The sequence below is a fragment of the Chaetodon trifascialis genome, chromosome 11 (assembly GCF_039877785.1).
Source record: "Chaetodon trifascialis isolate fChaTrf1 chromosome 11, fChaTrf1.hap1, whole genome shotgun sequence".
Taxonomy (NCBI): Eukaryota; Metazoa; Chordata; class Actinopteri; order Chaetodontiformes; family Chaetodontidae; genus Chaetodon; species Chaetodon trifascialis.
The window spans coordinates 9246156-9267880 of NC_092066.1; the positions used below are offsets into that span (position 1 = coordinate 9246156).

The window sequence follows — 21725 nt, forward strand, 5'->3', positions numbered from 1 at the left end:
AGGGGCATCACTCTTTGTCTGCTAAGCCATGCAAACAGGGAACACAGACTGTTTATGACAGCACGAGCTTAGCATAGCTCTGTGAGACCCGATAAGCTAGGTGGCAGACGCTGGCTGCATCACAGATGATGGATGGATGGATGGATGGGAAATGAGAGTGGCGGGCGGGGGAATAAGAGCAAAGGGGAATTAGAGAGGGTAAAACTTCTTCTTTCTCGAAGCCCCTCACACAGAGCAGTGCTTGTGACCCCAGGGTGCACGTCCGAGCCGCGACCAGCTCGAAGAAAGATTTCATAATAACGGAAGGCTCGAAGAAGCGATCTATACTTGCGTGGTTTGGGCTGCGACTCTGCGCTCTTCCTGTGCTGAGCAATTACACCAGTAATTCAACTGCATCTGCCACTGCACTAAACCACGATGGGAATATCTCTCATTACATTGACACTTTTAATAATGATGTTCAAAACTCACACAGTCACAAATTGGATATCAACTCCTCCACAGATAATAGCTTCAATAATGGTGCAACACGTCCCTAAGACAGTCCTTCAGTAAGGGCTGTCACTTACATAAAAACTCTTCTTATGACCACTGCAAGAAGTACAAGTGTTCTGCGGGAGCTGTATAATGCATGCTGGGAAATGTGGAAAAACTATGGAGGCTCTAAAGTGCCACGAAGAAAAAAAAAAACTATATCGTGCGCTCAGTTATTTCCCACGCTTTGACTTGCATACGGCTCTCCGTAGTGACCACTTCAGGTGTTCACAGTCACACACGCGATATCATGGAGAGAAGAACTCAGCGAATTAACTTTTATTTTCACCTTCTTGTTGCTCTTGCCCTGAGACATGGGACGTGTATAACTGAACGAGTTAATTAAATCGAGCGCATGATTTAGCTTAAATATGTCGTGTGCTCGATTTAGTATCTCGTGCGTACAATATAGTTTTTTTTTCTTCTTCGTGGCACTTTAGGGGCTCCATACAAAACCAACACTGAAGTGTAAACATCTCCATCCATCCATCCATTTTCTATACCGCCTATCCCTTTCGGGGTTGCGGGGGGGCTGGAGTCTATCCCAGCTTCAACGGGCGGGAGGCGGGGTACACCCTGGACCAGTCGCCAGCCGATCGCAGGGCAACACACAAGACAAACAAACATTCACGCTCGCACTCACACCTAGGGGCAATTTAGAGTCACCAATGAACCTAATGAGCATGTTTTTGGTCTGTGGGAGGACAAACCCACGCATGCACGGGAAGAACATGCAAACTTCACACAGAAAGGCCCCGCCCGACCCGGGGATCGAACCGGCAACCTTTTTGCTGTGAGGCATGCACACTACCTTTATTGATGCAGCACTGGACATTCAGCTACTGTAATGTGTCTATGTACTTTTATTATGTACTGTAGCTATGATGTCTAAGTATATAACACTATATAACACTTGTGCAATATTTTTTTGACTTCTTGCGCTCTGACTTGTTGCTGCTGTAACGTGTGAATTTCCCCCATTGTGGGATAAATAAAGTCTTCTTCTCTTCTTATAAGATCTTATAATCTTATAAGATATAAATCTTATCTTATCTTATCTTATCTTATCTTATCTTATCTTATCTTATCTTATCTTATCTTATAAGATAAAATGTCATTCTCACACTGGGGAAATTTAGCTATTGCAGACAGCAAGAATAAAAAGGACAGGGCAGAAAAGAACAAATAGAGCATAAAAAGGATGCAAAATAAAATCAACTATCTATATATATATATGTGTGTGTGTGTGCGTGTGTGTGTGTGTGTAACTGTATACAGAAAGAGGATAAAAACAATACTGTCTTGTGAAGGGCAGTGCAATTAATCAACTTTCAGCGGTTACAGCAGTCTTACAAATTAATTTCTTGCCTCGACGAGCCATCACGGCTTCTTGACTCCGCAGTTTAACGACTTTTTTTTTTTTTTTTAAGTAGCTAAATTACTGTTCAGAACTGCATCCAACTGGCTCCTTTTCCGCCAAAGATGCTGGCAGAAGTGACCGTTTTATCACAGTGAAAATCTGGCGGTGGGATTTCGTGGCCCGACTGCGAGGCTCACATCCGTGGCTCAGTCTCTGGTGTTCTTATTTGTTATGCTGCTTCAGTCAGAAAACAGAGCTCGAGTGTTTAATTGCTCTGCTGCTTTAATTTTTCTGCCGTTCTGCCGATCAGCGATGGCAGAGCCGTTCTCTGGAGGTCAACTTTTATTACAGTATCAAAACTGATCCGAGGAGGAGGACGTTTTTCTAGCTTTCTGTTGGGCTGTGAGCTGTTCTCACTGAAAATCTGGGCTCGCTGTTTCAAATGGATAAAAGCTCGTCCTGTGGCTCTTGGTTTTTGAATTGAATTGGGTAAAACTCCTGCAGCTTTGAGAATGAACACGGCTGAACTCGCTGGGCGCACTCTTTGTCCCTCGTCGACGAACACGCCATGCCCTCTCTCAGCAGCGCACAGCGTCTGCAGATCCCTTTTAGAAGACAATGACTTTGCATACAGCCATAATCACGACTTAACATGACATCCTTGTGTAACAGCAGGGCAGCAGACAGGAAAACTGATCCAGAGTGTGACTACGTTTTCCTTTTTTTTTAACGAGCAGAAAACATTGTGGATGGATTCAGTATTTCAGCTTATTTAAACTTTAATTATTGAGTGAGTATAAATAAATTCCTTCTCTTGATGAGAATAAAAAGCCACCGTGTTCAAATTCTCCCATCATGCCCTTCATGAATTTATGTATAATTCTTCATCAGGATGTGTGAGATTGAAAAAGTCAGCTGCTAATAAAGACCAAGTAACTTTTTCAGACTCGTTCGTTTCAGACACACGTGGAGCACAACGGTACAACGATGACAGGAGTCAGATTTGATTTATTGCGCTGAGTCATGGCAGGTGATGGATAGCCATCCTGCAGTCCGTCATAACCAGCCTCAACTATGTCTCAACTTTTAATATAAGCCAGTTTCTGACCCATTTAACCTTCAAATTCACGCCAGACGCTTCTCAAACCTCCATCTGTTCAATCCGCAGAGAGTCTGAATCTTTGTTGCAGCGTCATTTGTCCTCAGAAAGAGCTGAAGAAACTCTTTACTCATCTATTATCAGAAATTTAAAAAGAAAAAGAAGCAGTTTTCAGGTAACTGGCAACTTTAATCAATCATTATAGAAAAAACTGAAGTGGTTACAATAATTGTTTTTATATTAGCAATGGAGGCCATGACTACTTGTATGTGAAAGGGGTCACTCTCTGTGATATTATAAAGTTTTATAGCTTCTTTCAGCTCATTATTTTGGTTTTCTGACTCCTGACTTTACTGCTCTCACCTGCTCATGAACATAACGAAGCATCTTAAGAGATGATATTTTCCTCAGGAGTTGGTAGAGACCAAAAACAAAGCAAAAGGGAGGGCAAATATCGGACTTATATTGGCCAAATGTCCAGAAACATGACTCAAAATGAACGATCATGTTGCTCCTGGATGTCTAAATGGGCATCTGTTTGCTGGCTTGTTCGTCATATCAAATTAAACGCTGATAATAAGCAAGAGTGTGTTCACAGCTGGTTTCCGCTGCCCCGAAGTGAGCAAAAGAAGAATCATTAATTACACTAAAAAGTGTCAGAGAGAAAAACCAAGAGCATAAAACAGTGAGCGCACGTGTCCTCAGGTATTTAATCAAGCATTGCGTCTTGCCTCTAGCTTTGCTGTCGCTCGCTCTCTCCCTCTCTCTCACACATACACACACACACACACACAAACACACACACACACACACACACACACACACACACACACACACACACACACACACACACACACACACACACACAGGCTGTGTGAACAGAAATAAGTGATTAACTTGAACTACAGATTAATGTGACAGTAAACAGCGTAATGAGAGCCCTGGATGTCCTTCAGAGAGGCAGTCAGAAAATTACAAACACTGAAGCTTTGATGGAGAAAAAAGCTGCACTGGAGACGGACTGAGGTTTGTTTTATTCTCTTTTCTGGTGTCAAACTGAATTCTTGGCGAAGCAAAATGTAAACTCAGCCCGATCTCTTTCCAGCTAACTCCACTGTAAACCCATCGGCAGCAATATTAGACGCCCAGAGCAATAAAGAGCAATTTGTCCTGCCAATAAAGACCAGCAGTTAAAGGCTGTTTCATCACCACTTAAACAGGCCAAATTCAATATTTCTCTTTTAGATGTCAGAGATTTGAAAAGGCTTCAGAGTGGATGGCATTAAGCAAACATGCATGCATTGCGCGTGCGTGTTCGGCTCACGCTTTGATCGGTAACTCCTGTTTTTCTTCTCTCGATGTAGCCGGTAAACGTCTCGTTGAGACTGCGCGCCTCTCTTCCAGAAGAGAAATGGAAAGAAGGCAGCATTAAGCAAACTGCATTACGACATAAAGGGGCTGAGATGGCTGTCACACAGCGCACAAAGGAGCAGACAGAGTGTAAATTAAATGCATTGAAGGCATCTGAAAGTCACAATAGTGCAGTTTATGTCTTCCTTTGTATCCTCCTTAACTAACGTGTCCCTTAACTCAGCTTTTCTGTCATTTTTCTAACATTATCTCCTTACGCCTTCCTCCCCTTCCTTCTTCATTTCCTCTCCTTCCCTCCTTGCACCCTCACTCACTCCTTCCCCGCGAGCAGGGCTGCTCATGCCTGGGAGCAAGAAGCCAACCCTAATTAATAATTAGTGAGGCGTCTTTGTGAAGTTGGAAAAGTTTAAAACACGTTCCCTTTTTTTTCTTTTTCAGATCAAAATGAATAAACCTCGCAGACTCTCGGCTGTGCTGCTTCCAACACGGACAGTAAAGCGAAGCGACCATCGTCCCTTTTTGAAATGTAAACCAAAACCATGAAACCTCTTTTCATTTCCATGATTTATGTGCAGCTGTCTCTGCGGTTCTCCTTCTTGTTGTTGCGCTCTTGTTTTACATGCAGTGTATCCTTTTTAAATATTTTACGTGCCGTATTGATTACGGCTCCGTCCAGCGGCTCGCCGCCGTCTCCGTCTCTGCCTCTGTTGGTGCATTCCACCATCGATCAGCAGGACAGCAGGACACTCGCGTCGCTCCAGTGATCTCATGCATGGACGCTTTTAAAAATGTTGCTCTGGGGGGCTACATGTGATCATAAAGTCGCCATGATGCCTTTGAAAAGAAGGAAAAAATAACTGCAACATTGTCTGCTTTAATCATTAATCATTTAGTCTATGACGCACTAGAAACTAGTGAGAGTGGAGCTACCGCCTCCACCAACGTCTGTGCAGACTCATATATGTCGTGAAGACTCTGAAGGAATTTAATAAAAGGTATTAAAGTGTTTGTTTTTTTTTCACTTCCACAATATTGACATGCTTGATTCCAGTGAATAATTTCATGCTGCCTTCACTTAGAGACTATTTTTACAGAGGACAGGGGACTGATGGAGAGCTTCAAGATCAATATCAGCAGAGCCAATGAGCTTCTGGTGCTTTGAATATGGATGTTGCTGTAGACAAGACACAGATGTGAAAGGTGGAGGCATCTTCAACTCAGCAGCACAGAAGAGAAGAGCTAAACAGTCAGCAGTTTCAAGGTGGACGCCCAAGACTAGTGTCACCAGTTCAGTATCTGAGCTAATGTGAAATACGGTCACAATCTCCCCATCTGTTCCTGAGTTACGGCGTTCAATAAAGGACAGAAAAATGTTTCTGCAGAACATTATGATGACACGGTGAAGTTAAACTTTGACCTTTTGGATATAAAATGTCATCACTTCTTCAATTTTATCTCATGAGACATTTGTGTGTCATAATTAGTGTATGAATTCTTGAGTTGTGTTGTGTGAAGTCACAGTGACCTTTGACCGCCTCAAGGCTTTCATAGAGGCTAAAGTGGCGTGTTAGATGTTCTTGTTTCGTCCAAAGCGTGAAGATCTTCAACTCACTGTCATGTATGACAAAGAAAAACTGCGAATTGTCACATCTGAGAAGCTGAAAGCAGGGAATGTTTGACTTTTATTACTGAAAAATGATTAGCAAATTATTTTGTGTGATGGACTAATGCCGCATTTCCACTAGTGCGGCTCGACTCTACTCTACCCGGTTGTTTTGTGTTTCCATTAGGGATAGTACCTGGTACCCGATACTATTTTTAGTACCTGCTCTGGCGAGGTTCCAAGCGAGTAGAAATGATACTATATGTGTGACGTCAACAGCCTGTCGGCCACTGATTGGCCAGAGAGTGTCGTCACTGGTCTGCGACGTCCAACACCGGAAAAACAATCCCGCCCCCTCCATTGTAACGCCGGGCAACAGCAACCGCTGACTTCATTCATTCTCACTCGAGGGAAATGGCTGCTCGTAAAATATCAGCATCTGCTTTGTGTGTGACAAAAAGCCACAAACCGAGCAACAAATACAACATCGCCTCGATGTCCTCCATTGTTTGTCGGCTCTGTTTGCGTTGCGTACAAATTGACGTCGTGGCAGTTTCGCGCAGCTGTGGTATGACGACCCCGCCTACGTTGAGGAGGTACTATGAAGTACTCAATTGTAATGGAAACTCAACCAAACCAAGTAGAGTAGAGTAGAACCGAGTCGAGTAGAGCTGGAACTGTGTAATGGAAATGCGCCACAATTGATAAACTGACTAAATGTTGCGGCTCTACTGCAGTATCTAAGCACTGGTGGCAGTACTTCAGTCTACAGTCGATGGAAAAATGTGACAAATGATGGGAGAAGAAATTCAAAACCAGTCAGAACATAAGAACTAAAGCTGTCTCCCTATCAGGTTATGGGAGAACGCCGCTAAACAGCAGAACACAGTGCGACAGAGCAGGAAGCACGCAGCCTCTGACGGACGAGTCGGGGCTCAGGAACAACAGCGCTGAACACACAGATGGCTGAGTCCCAGTCCAAACGCTGCGAGGCTGGTCCAGAATCACTGCCTAATTGGGGCAGAGGAAAACAGGATCATTTCCAACGCTGACAGCTTTGGCCCCGGCGTGGACAAGTCCCAAACGCAGAGTACTGGGCCCGAATGTCATACGTTCAATTCAATTCAATTATAATGTAACAGCTCTGCTTGTTAGCCTCTGTCGGGTGACGTGTAAATAAAGCAGGCCTTCATCGGCCCATGTTAGAGCTTCTCAGTTCTTCAGAAAACACACAGGTTATTCTGCCTCTTCATACTTTCTGACTTCCTATCCTGCCTGTGACAGTCAGCCCGTTCTCTCCCACTGAAGCTGTGAATCTCTAAGAACAGGTCAAAAATAGGCTCGGGCGGGATGGCGGTATATATGTGGTGACATTGCATGAAGTGTAGCTGCTTCGCACTCCTTCCTGCACGTCTCTTTATCGCTTTCCACTTTGCTTTCCATTCTGCTTTTTTGGAGGCGTTGCGACTACAAGTAATATTGATCTCAACGCATAAACAAACAACAAAACTGCAGACATAATGTGCTTGTTTTTAGTCTCGCTGCACCACTTTTAAGAAAACTGTGTGTCCTTTTTGGTTATTTTACGTAACATTTCCCCCATTTTATTGTTTGTTTTCTTGTTTTTGAGAGCTGAGCTTTTGCAGTAATCCTAAAACAGCAAGTTTGTTGTAAAATGCTAAATGAACTGCACATATATAACACTTCTTTTTACCAACACGATAAGTAATCTTGCCAATAATCCACAGAGATACCGAACATTCGTGGAAGCAGGAGGGTGTGTGCGTGCGTGTGTGTGTGTGTGTGTGTGTGTGTGTGAGCCACTCAGTGCAACAATGAGGCTCATTATCGTCTTTTTTGTCATTTTCTAAACAACAATGGAGGTCTTTGAAATGGACAAATTAGCCCAGAGTTTGACTGCACAAGCGACACACGTTTGCTGGATCCACTCACTGATGTTTTAGTCATGATAAGAAAAACATAGAATATCACCAGACTCACCTTTAAACACCAACTACAGAACATGCAGGCAAAATACTAAAGAGGAAGTCTGCTGCTGCTGCAGGTTTAGAGCCCTGATCGAGACACTTTTTCATTCTGTCTTCTGCTTCTAGCCAGCCGTTACTGATTGCTGCAGCTACTGATTGTTCAGGGAAGGTTTCCAGGGAGTTTTTTCCCCCGTGGCTTGGACCCACTGCATGTGAAAGCGTATGCAAGCTTTGCATTTGTGCAGCATATGGCTGCACGAGTGCATGTGCCAGTGTTCGAAAGCCACAGAGAGAGAAAGATAAAGGCATCCCACGGTTCAAAGCAGTGACCTAAATACAGGTACCATGATAATGTACCGTATTGGATCTCCTCTCAATAGCCTGAAAAACAGCTATTGAAACACACCAAATTTGGAGGCATTTCCTTTGGACCCAGTGCTCCTCAGTGTATTCTGCAGTGGCAGCTTGTTCTCCAAACACTTTGGTGTTCAGTGCTTTTCATTTTGCACTATCTTTATTTAGAGATGACAATAGCAAAATGTTCGGTACAATGCCACAGGGGCTGCGCTCAGACGTGTAAACATCACACGTCTGTAGGTAAACACTCCAGATAAAAACAAAATACAAGAACTACAACATATTTGTCAGGTCTTATACCAACTTGCGATACGTGTGAAGCTAAAAATCTGCCAAACGCTTCTGTCAATAGACGGATATATAAAGCACAATGAGAGACGTAGGACGAGGTGACAAATCAGCACTTAAGCTTCTGCTGCCTGCCCACACGGCACAACAATGCAGACCTGGCCATATGTGAAAACCAGAGAACGCCATGACAACAGTCGGGAAAATATGGTGCCTTTTAAACTGTTGCCAAGCGCATGAAATATTAAGTATCTCAAACACGTCATGCAGCGTCGACCCTTTTATTCTGCCTTTGTCTTTAGGGTGAGACACATTAATGGAAAGCAAAGGGGAACTAAACTGTGTTCAAACTGTGAGCACGAAGGCAAATCCGAGACTGACGGGAGCAGGAGTTTCGGCAAAGACCCAAAAATAACGTACGATTAGGTGACAGCGCCCTCTGGTGATGGCAGGAATTATGACTTTTGTTCGTAGGGAAAGAGCCACGATGTCGGCAAAGGGAAGAGGTCGAGGTGAGTGGACGTCTCAACATGTCGGACTTTGGCAGACCTCGCCCAGACCAACGCTAACTTCCTGTTTCCAACCGACAGTCATTGTTCTATTGACCTTGACCACGATCCTTCACTTACCTTAACCTGGTAAGTAATTTTAACCAAAACAAAGAGCTTTTCCAAACCCTAAGGCCGGGTTCAGACTACATGATTTTTTTGTCTTAAACAATGGTCACAGTGCCAGAAACTCGTGCCATGGTCATTGACGAGGAGGGTGAAGCAACTGTCAATCAAACTGTAGTACTTCGTCGGCCATGACAAAAACTGTCTCAACATCGGGCTAGAGTCGTGTAGTCTGAACCAGGCCAAACCAAGCCGTCTTTGCATGTAAATCCAATGAAATCTTACCCACAGAGGTGTGAGATCAGAAAACGGCTTTAATTTTCCAACAGTGATGCGTTCAGGGGATTCTTTCCAACAGTCCTGGAAGGCACGAACAAGATGTCCTGCTGACGGACGACTGAAAGTGACATGTTTTGTTGTTTCATCTTGTATTTTTAATTTACAATACTCAAGCATATCGGCACAGTTTCACTTAGTTTACCACAGGAACGCCTCCCATCAACTCCTTTCCTCAGCAGAGAAAAATCCCCCAAAACTTGTGAAGACGTCTGAAGTGACAAACTGCCACAAAGAGAAACCTGACAGCAGAGAAGGTTTAACTTTACTGATAGATTTCAATGTCTTTATAAGCCTGTTTCGGGACAGTGCTTTGTGAGACATAATAAAAGAGTGTGTCAGACCTAAAACAGCATTACTGACCGACCACAGTAATCAATATGCTGCGAGCTCGGCAGCAGCACGGGCTGATTTTAGCTACTGAGAAATAAAATGTACTCATTGGATGAAGTATGGAAGTTCTGTAGCTACAGATCTCTCAATCAAGACAATGAAAATGAAAGACGTAGATCGATGACGCTGTGAACAACAAGGACCCTTGCTGATGAAAATCTATCTGACGTGCCTCACAAAGAAATGTTCATGGACGAGGAAACGTTTTGAAGTTTTGTTTGTGTCACATTTAGTTCGTTCGTTGACCTTCCTCCTCTCTGAAGTATCATCTCGAGTGATCAGACTGCAGTTGGACAGTGCTTGACTACAAGATCGTACAGGTGAAAGACGCACTGAGGACGGACTGTGATCCACCTCCAGAGGCGGTCAGGGACTCATTGAGACAACGTTGAGCACAAGCGTAAATGCAACGACGTCTTAAGACGGTCGCAGGCTTCCGCATCAAACGTTTGATGGTGCATACGGAGGTTTGACACCCAGTCTTCATCTGCAAAGGTTCCCATCACCATCCTCTCCCGCCAGGCGTCCAGATCCTGTCCTCTGAGCACAGCTGAAATACAAACGGCTGCATAAAACAGCTCTGCTTTTGTCTTTGGCAGTCCAATTGTGGAGGACGGCGTCTTCTCCGGCTAAGAAAAGCAATCCAAAGCCCAAACAATAGCGCAGCTTCACGGACGGCTGCCATCTTTATCTGTTTTTGTTTTTTTGTTGTTTTTTTTGGACCCGAGCAAATGAGAGGAGGGTGTAAGAAGGAAGAAGAACAAGAACAAAGAAGAAGAAGAAATGAGACAGAGTAATGGAGCTGAACTGTATGGAGCCCCTAAAGGGACATGGGAAAAAAAAAGAAAGAAAAAAAAAAAAAAGAAAACAAGCAGAAAAAAAAAGCTTCTTGTCACCATGACGATGGATCACGTGCACTCCAGAAACTTATCATGTTAGCTCGAGATACGTAACTCGTGAGCTCAAAATACGCAGTTTCTGGAGTGCACCTGATCCGTTGTCATGGTGACCAGAAACTTTTTTTTTCCTTCTTGTTTTCCCTTTATTTTTATTTTTTTTGCCTTTTTTCATTTTTTTTTTCTTCTTCATGTCTCTTTAGGGGCTCCGTAGAATTGCATCTCAATGTGGACACAGGTGTAAATGTAAACAGGTGAAATCATATCTACATACAGCCTGAACACAAGGTGCGTTGTAATGGAAGGAGTACAGAGGTGAAATACAGACTGTACGCTGGAAGCAGGAGTAGACGAACCTCCAGTAAACTAAAGGCAGCACAGAAAAACACCCTTTAATTATAATTACCTCCTGACTGGTGACTTGCAGTTGAATTGACAAACTCTGTCAATACACCACTACAATGCACATCACATCATCTGCGTGTGCGTTTACGTGTCTTTTTTTAAAATCTCCTCTCTGCTTTGATTTGGATGAAAGTGATGGGAAGAGGAATGTTTACACAAAATATTGTTTTGCAGCATTTGGCTCTCAAACAAACGTGCAAACAGACACAAACGCTCCTGGATTTTGTGCCGAGCGTTTGAATAAAACAAACAGAAGGAGTTCAGGAAAAAAATAAAAAGTAAACAAGAACATTAGCGAAAATGACAGTTCTCACATTTTCAATCAATTAATTTAACATTTGCTTTGTTAATTCCAACTTAGCGAGATTATTGTTTGCTTTTGTCCGACTTCTTTCTGAGATAATACAGGATGTTTTGTCTCCGTTGAGAGGTTGTGAAAAGTTAAAATGTGTTTATTTAAAAGGAATTAAACCCAAATAAAAAAGTGCCCACCATATCAAACAGGATAAGAATATAAAAGACATAATTGTAATAACTTCAGTCCAGCAAATCTCTCTGAAAGCTGTTTCCTCACCACTTTATTTCCCCGACCACACTAACACACACTCATCTCACCCACAAGTCAGCTGAATTTTAAAAGGATCATTGAAAGAGACGGCCTTAACAGGGAGCCTGGAGGGTGCCAACAAATCCTTTAAATGTGCTTAGTTTAACAGATGCCCAGTGCATCGAGCGTTTATACATAAATAAAGTCTTAATCGATGCGCTGTGCTGTCTGTGGAAGGATAATGTGAGGAGCCATCCCTGCGATCATCCAGGCGTGATGCGAGATAACCTAAGACTCCTCATTTCCACTGAGAGGTGTAGTTATTTCCATGGAATGAATACACCAAGAAGACGTTTCTGAGGCGGTCTTCATGTGAAATCAACCTCATAAAAATGAATTAGAGCCTCAGCTGTGAATGCACAGGTTTGGTATGGTGCTCCTGGGAAGGACAAAGAAACCATGATCTTGACTTCTGCTATGCAAACATCAAAATCTGCACGAGTGTGACAATGTTTGAACAGCAGCGGCTCAAGGGAACAAACAGAAGCTCCATAAGAGATCCAGACCCAGGCTGCATGGCTGAATCAGGCTCTGACAACGCAATAAACAGCATACATGCTGCTTAAAATGTAATTTCACAGTGTTCTGCACAATTTGCTTCCACAATTTTCTGACTTAAATTCGGCTCCAAATTTGATAAATTATCGTCGTCCGTTTATATATTTGTGGGCATTAGAGCTGAAACACAATTTATTAACATTTTATATGTGTTGTGTTATGTTTGTTGCTTTTAGTGTACAGCATTAAAACTGGCTGATCGACAGAAAATTCTTTATTGTTTATTATTCTCTGTCAATGAACATTTGCTGGTTCTGGCTTCTCAGATATGAGGATTTGCTGCTTTTCGTCATCTTCTGTGTCTGTAAATTGAATACATTTAAGTTTGCAGACTTCAGCTTGGCCTCTTGGAAGTTGTGAGGGGCGATTTTCACGATTTTCTGACATTTTAAAGCAAAATCCTTCATCAAGAAACTAACTGACAGATTAATAGATAATGGAATTAATGATTAGCTGCAGCCGAATTGGCCCTTTCAGTGACGCATCAGCACTGCTCGATGAGTTCTGAGTGAGCAAATTATTATTATTTTCTTTCACTGAACTCAAAGACTAGAATAAAGATCTGATGTTCCTTCCCAAAAGACGACTTTGAGGAAGAAATCCCTCCACGTAACACACCGCCGCCTCACTCCACAAATATTTGTCCATTTCTCATAGTTTCCGCACTTAACAAAAGGTCAAATCTCAAACTTAAATTTCTGCTGTCATCCGAGGTTTTAGGAAGCTATTTCTGTATTGCACGCTTTAAGCTTCATCAGTTCTAATCAACTCAAATGCCAGGCTGACCGGACCTGCTGCCTCGCACACCCGCCTGCTCTGCGCCTGATGCCGAACATTTTTAAGTCCTAACAACAACCCCCGGCTGTCAAGCATGTTATGGGCTAATTTCAGATTAAACAATGTTGCACATGTCAGAGGCAACTGTCAAGCAACAGCGGCTGATCATCCACAGGGAACATGAAGGCTTTACACAGTAAAAAAAAGGAAAACAAGGCATGAAGCACGGCGGGAGGGAAAGTGAATTTTGCCAGCAGGAGGACAGAAGGCATAAGAGGTTTAGGAGACAGTTGGGAGGAAATCTCTCCAGTGAGCTACTTTCTGACAGCTGACAGAGGGATTGTAAGTTGGTGACACAACTGCACTACATTAGCAATTTTTGGAGGCAACTGAGGTCATTTGTATGCACAGCGATGGTATCTTAAACGTAAAGAGATTAGACGTCATGGCAGAATGTGTCCATATGACAGCTACTGATCAAAGATTTCAAAACCTGTATGCGCCACGTGAAGCTGGCTTTACTGTGTTTTTTTTTTTTATCTCTGAGATCACTGGTTGCTTACGGGAGCTCTAATTCACTCTGACACATCCATACAAAGCATGGTCAGATTATGTCATTATGATGAAATGCACCCAATGCAGATCGTCTTTCCAAACGGGAGCGTGAAGGGCAAAGGCAGTTTTAATTTCCCCTGTTAGGAGATCAGATGTGATGAGACGAGATGAGATGAGAGCATATGTTGCTGCTGCCGCACCGCTGCTGTATTGATTAGGTCACGACAACATGCAGTTATTAAAAGGACAACATGTAAAAATTGGCCCCCCAGTCAAAGGTTGCTGCAGACTGATAGGGGGCAGCAGAGTGACTGCTAACTGCTGCTCACTGTACTCTTTGCTGCAGCTAGCTGCTGTTAGCCCAGTTAACCGTGCAGCTAGTGGCTCTAGTGGCTGAGAAACTTGAATTCAGAAGGTGTACGGTTGTAATTTCCTGTTTAATAAGGAAAATAGGCTAAAATTATTTCCTTTCTTGACATGTGGGTTTATTTTTTTATTTATTTGATGAAAAAAGCTATTGTACGAGAGCAAACATCTCCCAGCTTAACAGGACAGGCTGCAGCTAGCTAGTTAGCATGCTAACTTTAGTCTATGCAACACAATACATAGACATCTGACATACAGTCGGAACTCTTACTTCACATTCTGTTGCCATTGTTAGATCTTACAAAATGTACCGGTAAAGTGACGGCTCGACAGGAACACATGCAGAGATGTTGTCAAATGCACCTGAAAAACTTCTAAGCATGTGAAATAAAATGATGTACATGAAGAACTGAAAGAGGAAAAACAAGACTAACAGTCCACAGCCAAGCTAACAGCTCTGTGAGGTTGCACAGTACTAGTTTGAGCTAAATGCTAACATGCTCACAATAACAATGCTAACAATCTGATGATTAGCATGCAGTGTTTGCCATGTTCACATCTTAGTTTAGTGTGTTAGAACACAAAGAACCCGACAAATGTTGACTCGATGACGACACCAGATGAAAAGTTAAGGTATCACCAAGATTGAAATTCATCCTGAGGTGGACATGAAAGTCTGCACCTCAAATATTTTTGAGGTATTTCACTCTGGACCAAAGTGGTGGACCTACTGGCAGACCAACACTGTAATCACTACAGCCACAGCGTTAGCATGAACAACCTGACGTGAACGGTACGTAGCATTTTACCACTTTCAGCCACCGTCAAAAGGCCAGAATCTTCAGCTAAGGAAGCACTTTAAGAAGAAAGACGAACAAGTCTGGGCAACATAAAGCATCATCAATAACAAGAATGATGAAGGCCGAGCTGCCGACCACCAGCAGCGATGATAAACACTGATGGCCCGTAGCTCTGCTCTCTGGGATGCCAGACAGGACAAGTTAGCACATTTGGCTCCTTACTGAGTACATGTGTTTAGATGCGATGGATCAACGCTGCGTATCTTCTCCTGCAAGAACCAGAGAGAAGCTGATGGTCGAGCAAATGAATTAATAAAAGAAAAGCAAAACGGGAAGTTTTATAATCAAGAGACCAAACTTTAAAATAACAACCCCCTGAACTGGCAGTCTACAGTTGCTCTGGGGAACAACCTGGATTGTTCAGTGCATTGATTTCCCACCGTCTCTGAGTGAATCAATGTGTGTGTGTGAGTGTGTGTGTGTGTGTGTGTGTGTGTGTGTGTGCGTGTCAGTGGAGAGTAAGAAGGCTGTGTCTAACGGCCTACATGAACTCTTCACAGGTAATTGAAGCGAGATTGAGGAGTTGTAATTGGAACTCAGAGTGTCTGTCTGAAGCTTTTACACACATACACGCGCACACACACACACACACACACACACACACACACACACACACACACACACACACACACACACAGTGCGGGGCAGGCAAGGTGAGAAGGTAACAGTCTCAGGTGGCTTTGTGCTCAGGGGTTTTGCTTTTGTCTGAACATTGAACAGCACCAAAATGCCTTTTCTCCAAATGTAGATGACCTGAGAGAAATCTGTTTGTGTGTGTGTGTGCGTGTGTGCACGTATGTGTGTGTAGAGATCGTTAAAATGTGCACGTTATTTTGTGTGTATATACAAGAGCGTCGATGTGCAGGTGATTGTTTTTGTGCATCACAGAAAGTCAGACTGATACATGCGTGCTTGTGCGAGTGTGCGTGTGTGTGCTTGTGCGTGCGTGCGTGCGTGCGTGCGCGTGTTGGGTGACTGGCAGTCCGGTCAATGAGCCGGTCTCTCGAGGAAGCGATGACTGTGCTCTTATATAAAGAGCTGCTCTGTGGAAGCTGTTCAGGCACTTGTGCAGGATTCTTTCACTGTTAATGATTACTGTCAACTCTAAAGCGCCTGATAAAGAATAAAGATCAGATCGCTATAACACATATCAATGGGAATCGATGGAGCCACAATGAGCTGGCGTTATGAAGAGCTGCAGGCGACGGGCACCGTCCTCAGAGCTCCATTCATTTGTGCTGATCAGATCTGGGGAGTTCAAAACTTTAGAGCCATGAAGACCCAAACTCTGGCACATAAACAAACACATGTCAAACTGTATATGCGGCGGGGCACATAAGGAAAAGGTCAGATGCACGGATGCACTGATCCGATTCGCCAAATGTGTTTCAGCACCGTTACTGACCTTTGAAGTGGCTCGTATATCTGCCGTGACGTCCACATTCAACATGGTTTCTCTGTTAATGTCATAAAAATTCCAGTCAGTTACACTGATTTACCATAGTCACAGTGGGCTGCTGACTCAGATCCCCCCGCCTCATGTTAACTTACATAAAAAGGGTTCCAGTGAGTGTCAGCCAGTGTGGTTTATGTATTTTAAATTGTCAGAAAAGGACAGCGCTGCTATCAGATCAGCGCCCGATGTCGGCTCATCCAAAGGGTCGAGGTATCAGGAGAGGAAAAGTTGGGTCGGTGCATCCATGGTCAGTTTTCACCACACCGGAGGAGCATGCAGAGTGAATTTATGTGTTGCTTCGAGGCTAAAAACACGCTGGCAGTGAGGACGCGACGCCACAGACTGATAACACTTAGTTATGTAGTTATGATAAAGCTGACAAACAGCGAGCTGCATAAAGTTAATGACACATTTTATTCCTCATTTGAAGTGATGCAGCGCTGTTAAAGTACATGCTTTCAGTTAAAGGATGGTGTTTTTTCGCCTGTGTAGCTCTTTTTATTCATAACCCTTCATTCAAAGACAGCCAGACGTATTAAGACGGACTGAAACTCCGCTCGGATATAAATTAGTAAATATGAAAATTCTCGCTCGGCAATGATTTGCACAAAACCTTATGTGCCGTACATAAACAGCACTTTCCTCTTGACGCCTCTGCTTATCTGTCAAGCTCTTCTTCCAGCCTTTTTATGTTTCCGTATATCTTTATGGGGATTTAGCTGCGACTCCCCGCGGTGCTAAATTACTGTTAGGTTGCATGGCGTGCATGATTAGCTGAAGGAATGTAAGTACATCAGGGCATGATTCATCAAACCTGCTTCCAGTCTCTGTGCTGCCGTCTCAGAGCCTAAAGGAGGACATGCAACGGTTCATGAGGCGTGGGTGAAATTATCTTGCATTTAGGGAACAGCTGACTCTTACACCACGGGCGTTTTATCATCTCACAAGCACAATGAACGGCGTCAAACCGACACATCGGGGTACCTGCTCCTCTTTTAGGTGTAATTGTGGATTCATAATATTAAGACACATAACGTTCATAGCTCACATCTGCAGGGAATAAAAGTGAATTTTGCTTTTGGTTATGCAAACAATTCGATGCCACAACTGATCGACTCCGAATGAAAGCAGACTACCAGAACAAGTATGATTCACACAAACCCTCCAAGTCTCCAACCAGCATCTTCCTCCTCCATCCACGCACCCACATTCTTGCTCCTGACTTCAACTTTCTCCCCACTTCCTGCGCCGACTTTGAGCGCCGTCCAGCTAATTTGCCAGACGCCTGTCGACCTGTTGAGTAAATCTCAAACCTTCAAAGCGTATGGCGATGACACATCAAACAATGGCCTCCCTGTCCAAATATTTGCAGAGCGCCGTTAAATAAATCATCGTTGATCCACTTTCCCTCGCCTGGGCGTTGTGTGAGTCACCTAATAGGCTGAATAGAGGTGTGAGCTGATGCATCGGCCTGATCCATCGGGATGAATCACCAGACAGCATCAAAAGTGGAAAGTTAAACACACTCACGTTCGAAATTGGGAAAAGGCAAGCAGGGGTTCTCCACTAAAGATTGATAAAAAAGAAGATGAAGCTGGCAAATCAACTGTGTAAAGACAAAATTTCATCTCTGTATTTTTAAATTGTTGATTTCACTGTGACAAAAGTCCAATTAAAACTTTTCTTGGCTCTGGTGTACGCTTCGTTTCGTATGTAGCACAGCTCCTCATTACACACTGAAAATGGCTGTTCATGAATATTAAGGCCGACTACTTATCAATTAAAACAAATATCTACTTAGTTCATTCTGTGTGTGTGTGTGTGTGTGTGTGTGTGTGCGTGCGTGTGTGTGTGTGTGTCCTCCTGACTCTCTAAATGGATCTCTTCTTCCCACAGAGGATGTGGCTTCTCCACAGACACAACGCCGCCGCCTCTGGCATAATAAACGCTCCTTCTATCCGCCCTCCTCTCCATTTCCCAACTTCTTCTCACGACCCCCCCCTCTCCTCGTCCTGCCCTCCGTCTCCTCTATTTATCTTTAATCTGTTCATCATCAGCTCATCTCTCTCCTCCAGCCCTCCTCTACTTATCTTTTCGTCTTCCCCCCTCATTTTGGGCTCCCCTGTCTCATCGGTTCTGTCTCTTCCTCCTCCATCGCCCATTCCCCTGTGGTGAATTATTAACCTGAGAGGTCTTTACTCTTCGTTACATCTAACATGAGACAGGAGGCACCAAATGACACGATATATTATCTAATCTCATGTATCACCTCCAGTTACATTAGACAGGAGGCAGAGAAGCGTGCCCAGACTAATGACACCTAAACAACATGCGACAAAAGGTCACTGCAGTGCAAAACTGCTCAGATTAGTACAGTGCAGGGGTTACAGTCCGGTGCACGCAGCCACATGCAGACCACACAGGATGTCCAATGATGCACATGAAGTGGAACCAAAGTTCAGTATTTGTTTCTGTGTCTCTCTCTCTCTCGTTTGTCCTTGGCGCTAACGGATGCTAAGTTAGCTCACAAGCCACATATATGTCTGTGTGCTTTTAATGTCTAAATATGTGGACCTAACTGAAGGACAGAGACATGCTTGATCTCACAGACCAATCATCAACAAGGAGCCATGCACAGTTGGCGTGGTCACACTCCGTTTCAATGCACCAATCGCAGGTTTGTGGAGGCCAGCACAAGAACCGTGCAATGGCCCCGAGAGTCTCCTGGTCACTTCGGCACATTGGCGCTTTGAGCCCGATGCTAACATCAGCATGCTAACATACTCACACTGATTAGCACTAACCACGCAGAACAGCTGAGGCTAATGAATGTCATTTAATTTTAAGTGCCGGACACCAACCATCCACCCGAGTTATCGTAATAACTAACAATTCATGAAAAGCGGTAACAAAGTTTCACGGCAATCCAACAGTTGTTGTTGTTGTTGTTGTTGTTGTTGTTGAGTCTGTGGCAAAGTGGTGGAACAAGTGACCAACATCCCAGATTTCAACCTCCTCATACACTTTTTTTGAGCTGATACTTCTTAATTGTCCTCGTTTTGACACTTTCAAAGGTCTGAAGGTATTTTTACAGCGCTCCAGTGTTTGCAGAAGGTGGTAGTAACACAATGCAACACCACACCGCAAATAGAGTACGCAGACATACGCAGTATTCAGACGTGAATTCCCTGTGATACGGGAGCAAGTGCTCATCCCATTCATTCAAATTCTAAATATATCCAAACCCCTTATTTGTAGTCCGCTGGTGCACCACAACTAGTAATAATCCTTTTAACTAATCCACATCAAATCTCTCACAATGCTAATCCGTTAGGCATGATGGTCCACGGCAGCCATTCATCTGTAAACACTTCTCACTGTGCTCCGGCATGCATAATTAAATTGTAATGGTTATTTGTTGTATTGCATGGCTTGGCAACGGCTTAACTATTTATGTGCTGAGGATTCACACTTATTCATAACAGGGCGGGACGTGGCGGCGTTGTGCATTATGTACAAGACAAGCATGATGTGACTGAGGATGGTGAAATTGAAAATTACAACATGCCAAATTAAAAAAAAAAAAAAGCCTGTTTAAGTGTGTGCAATACACATGAATGAAATATAAATAATAAACACATACAGATACAAGATAGAGGAGTTAGATGGATGAGACAGTAAGATATGATATGAAAAGGTAACTATGAAGAAATGGCAGACTGCTAACTGCTTAAACTATAACAGTCTCTCTTTTCTTGTTTTGTACATAAAGCCTGATGCACATTAGAGGGTTTTCAAATCTCAACTGATTTCAAATGGACCACACACATAATGGCAGATTTTACAGATTCGTATTATTTTAATCAAAAGAATGCATTTACCAGATGATTCGGTCGAGACTAAACTATTTGTGGTGATTCAAGCGACTCTGGATCTCACAAGAACTCGACTTCAGAAAAACCAACAATCACGGAGATGGAGCGTCATCGCCAGCCGGTTGCACTTGTGCGCAAACATTTTGCAGTACAAGCTGGAGGTGAGTAACAGCAACAACTTCCTGGTCAGCTCGCTCTCATTGGCTATTGCGGGTTTCAAGTGGATTCGAACTTTGGGAGTCAGAAACACTGAAATCATGTCTGTAAACATTTCACTCTACAGAAGCACTGGGACAGATCGTCCATTCAGACCAGCCTTGAATCCTGAACACCACATGATTGCCACGAGGACCTAAAATTGTTCAAATTCTCCTCCAGGGTGCGCCATAAGCAGTAGCATACTGTACAATTTAAAGATGCCCTCTAAGCTGTCCTGATATAAAAGAAACCCACAACCTGCCCATGTGGCCATCCAAAAAAACAGTCATATGAGTGTTTTCTATGGTTAAGTTCTAGCTATTTTCAGGCAAATAAAACTACTTCATTATGGTTAAATCAAGGTCATGATTCTGTTCTGCAATCAAAATGCAAAAAACTGTGAACATCGAAAACTTTTTCGCCAATGCATCTGCCCGTGTCTCAACGAGAGAGGACAGTAATCACTCTCCCGACAGCAAGAGGAAAAACAACCAATAATGTTATTTTTCTGGTGAGGGAAGATTCAGAAAGCAACGGACTCAGGAGGACACGCATTCCTCCATTTGTTGCTTTTTCAGCGTATTTTCTTACATCTCGACAGTTTGCTGTTCATTTCTTACTTCATTCAGTAAGACTCTTCATTCATTACTCGCGCTGAATCCAAGTGGCAGTCATCACAGGTGAGAGCTGAAACCAACACAAGAGCGCCTTGAGATGTACTCGTGGGGCGTACGTTGATGCTTTTTTCTACAGTCTTAATGTTAATTAAAGCTGTTGAGGATGAAAATGAAGTGAATCATATGTCATGGCCTTCAGAATTTTCACATCTTAACACAGTTTAGCATCTGTTAGATATTAAATTATATTTATTTACAGCTATAAGGCAGCTGATTTACAGATAGCTGCAGAGGTGAAGCAGCTGCAGAATGTGGTTTTGTGTTGTAATGCTGGATGTTGATCGAATAGAAATAGATGTTACATCAAGTTGAAAAGCAATCCCTGCTTTTGCTGCCTTGAACGATGGCACCGGTCAATCACGTTGACTCAAACAATGAATTTTGTGAAGCGTGAAACAAACGCAAAACCCGCCTGCACTCACACTCAAATGAGCTGCTTTGCTCTGTCTGACCTCTCTTCTTCGATCAAGGGTCTCGACTCTTTAACGTGGTGACATATTATAGGCCCATAGGCAGAGATATTGATAAATCCTGGAAGCCTGTGCAGGGTTA

At 43.3% G+C, this 21725-nt stretch overlaps 2 protein-coding genes across 3 annotated transcripts in view; one reads left to right on the top strand and one right to left on the bottom strand.

Moving 5' to 3' along the window:
• The window catches only part of b4galt2 (UDP-Gal:betaGlcNAc beta 1,4- galactosyltransferase, polypeptide 2), a 172979-nt gene that overhangs the window by 114173 nt on the left and 37081 nt on the right, over positions 1-21725 (bottom strand). The window lies entirely within an intron of this gene.
• Positions 14352-21725, top strand: part of LOC139338647 (ATP synthase subunit g, mitochondrial-like) — a 154196-nt gene continuing 146822 nt past the window's right edge. The window contains exon 1 of the mRNA XM_070973860.1: positions 14352-14355. The gene's annotated coding sequence lies outside the window, so the exon portion shown is untranslated. The remainder of the gene's footprint in view (positions 14356-21725) is intronic.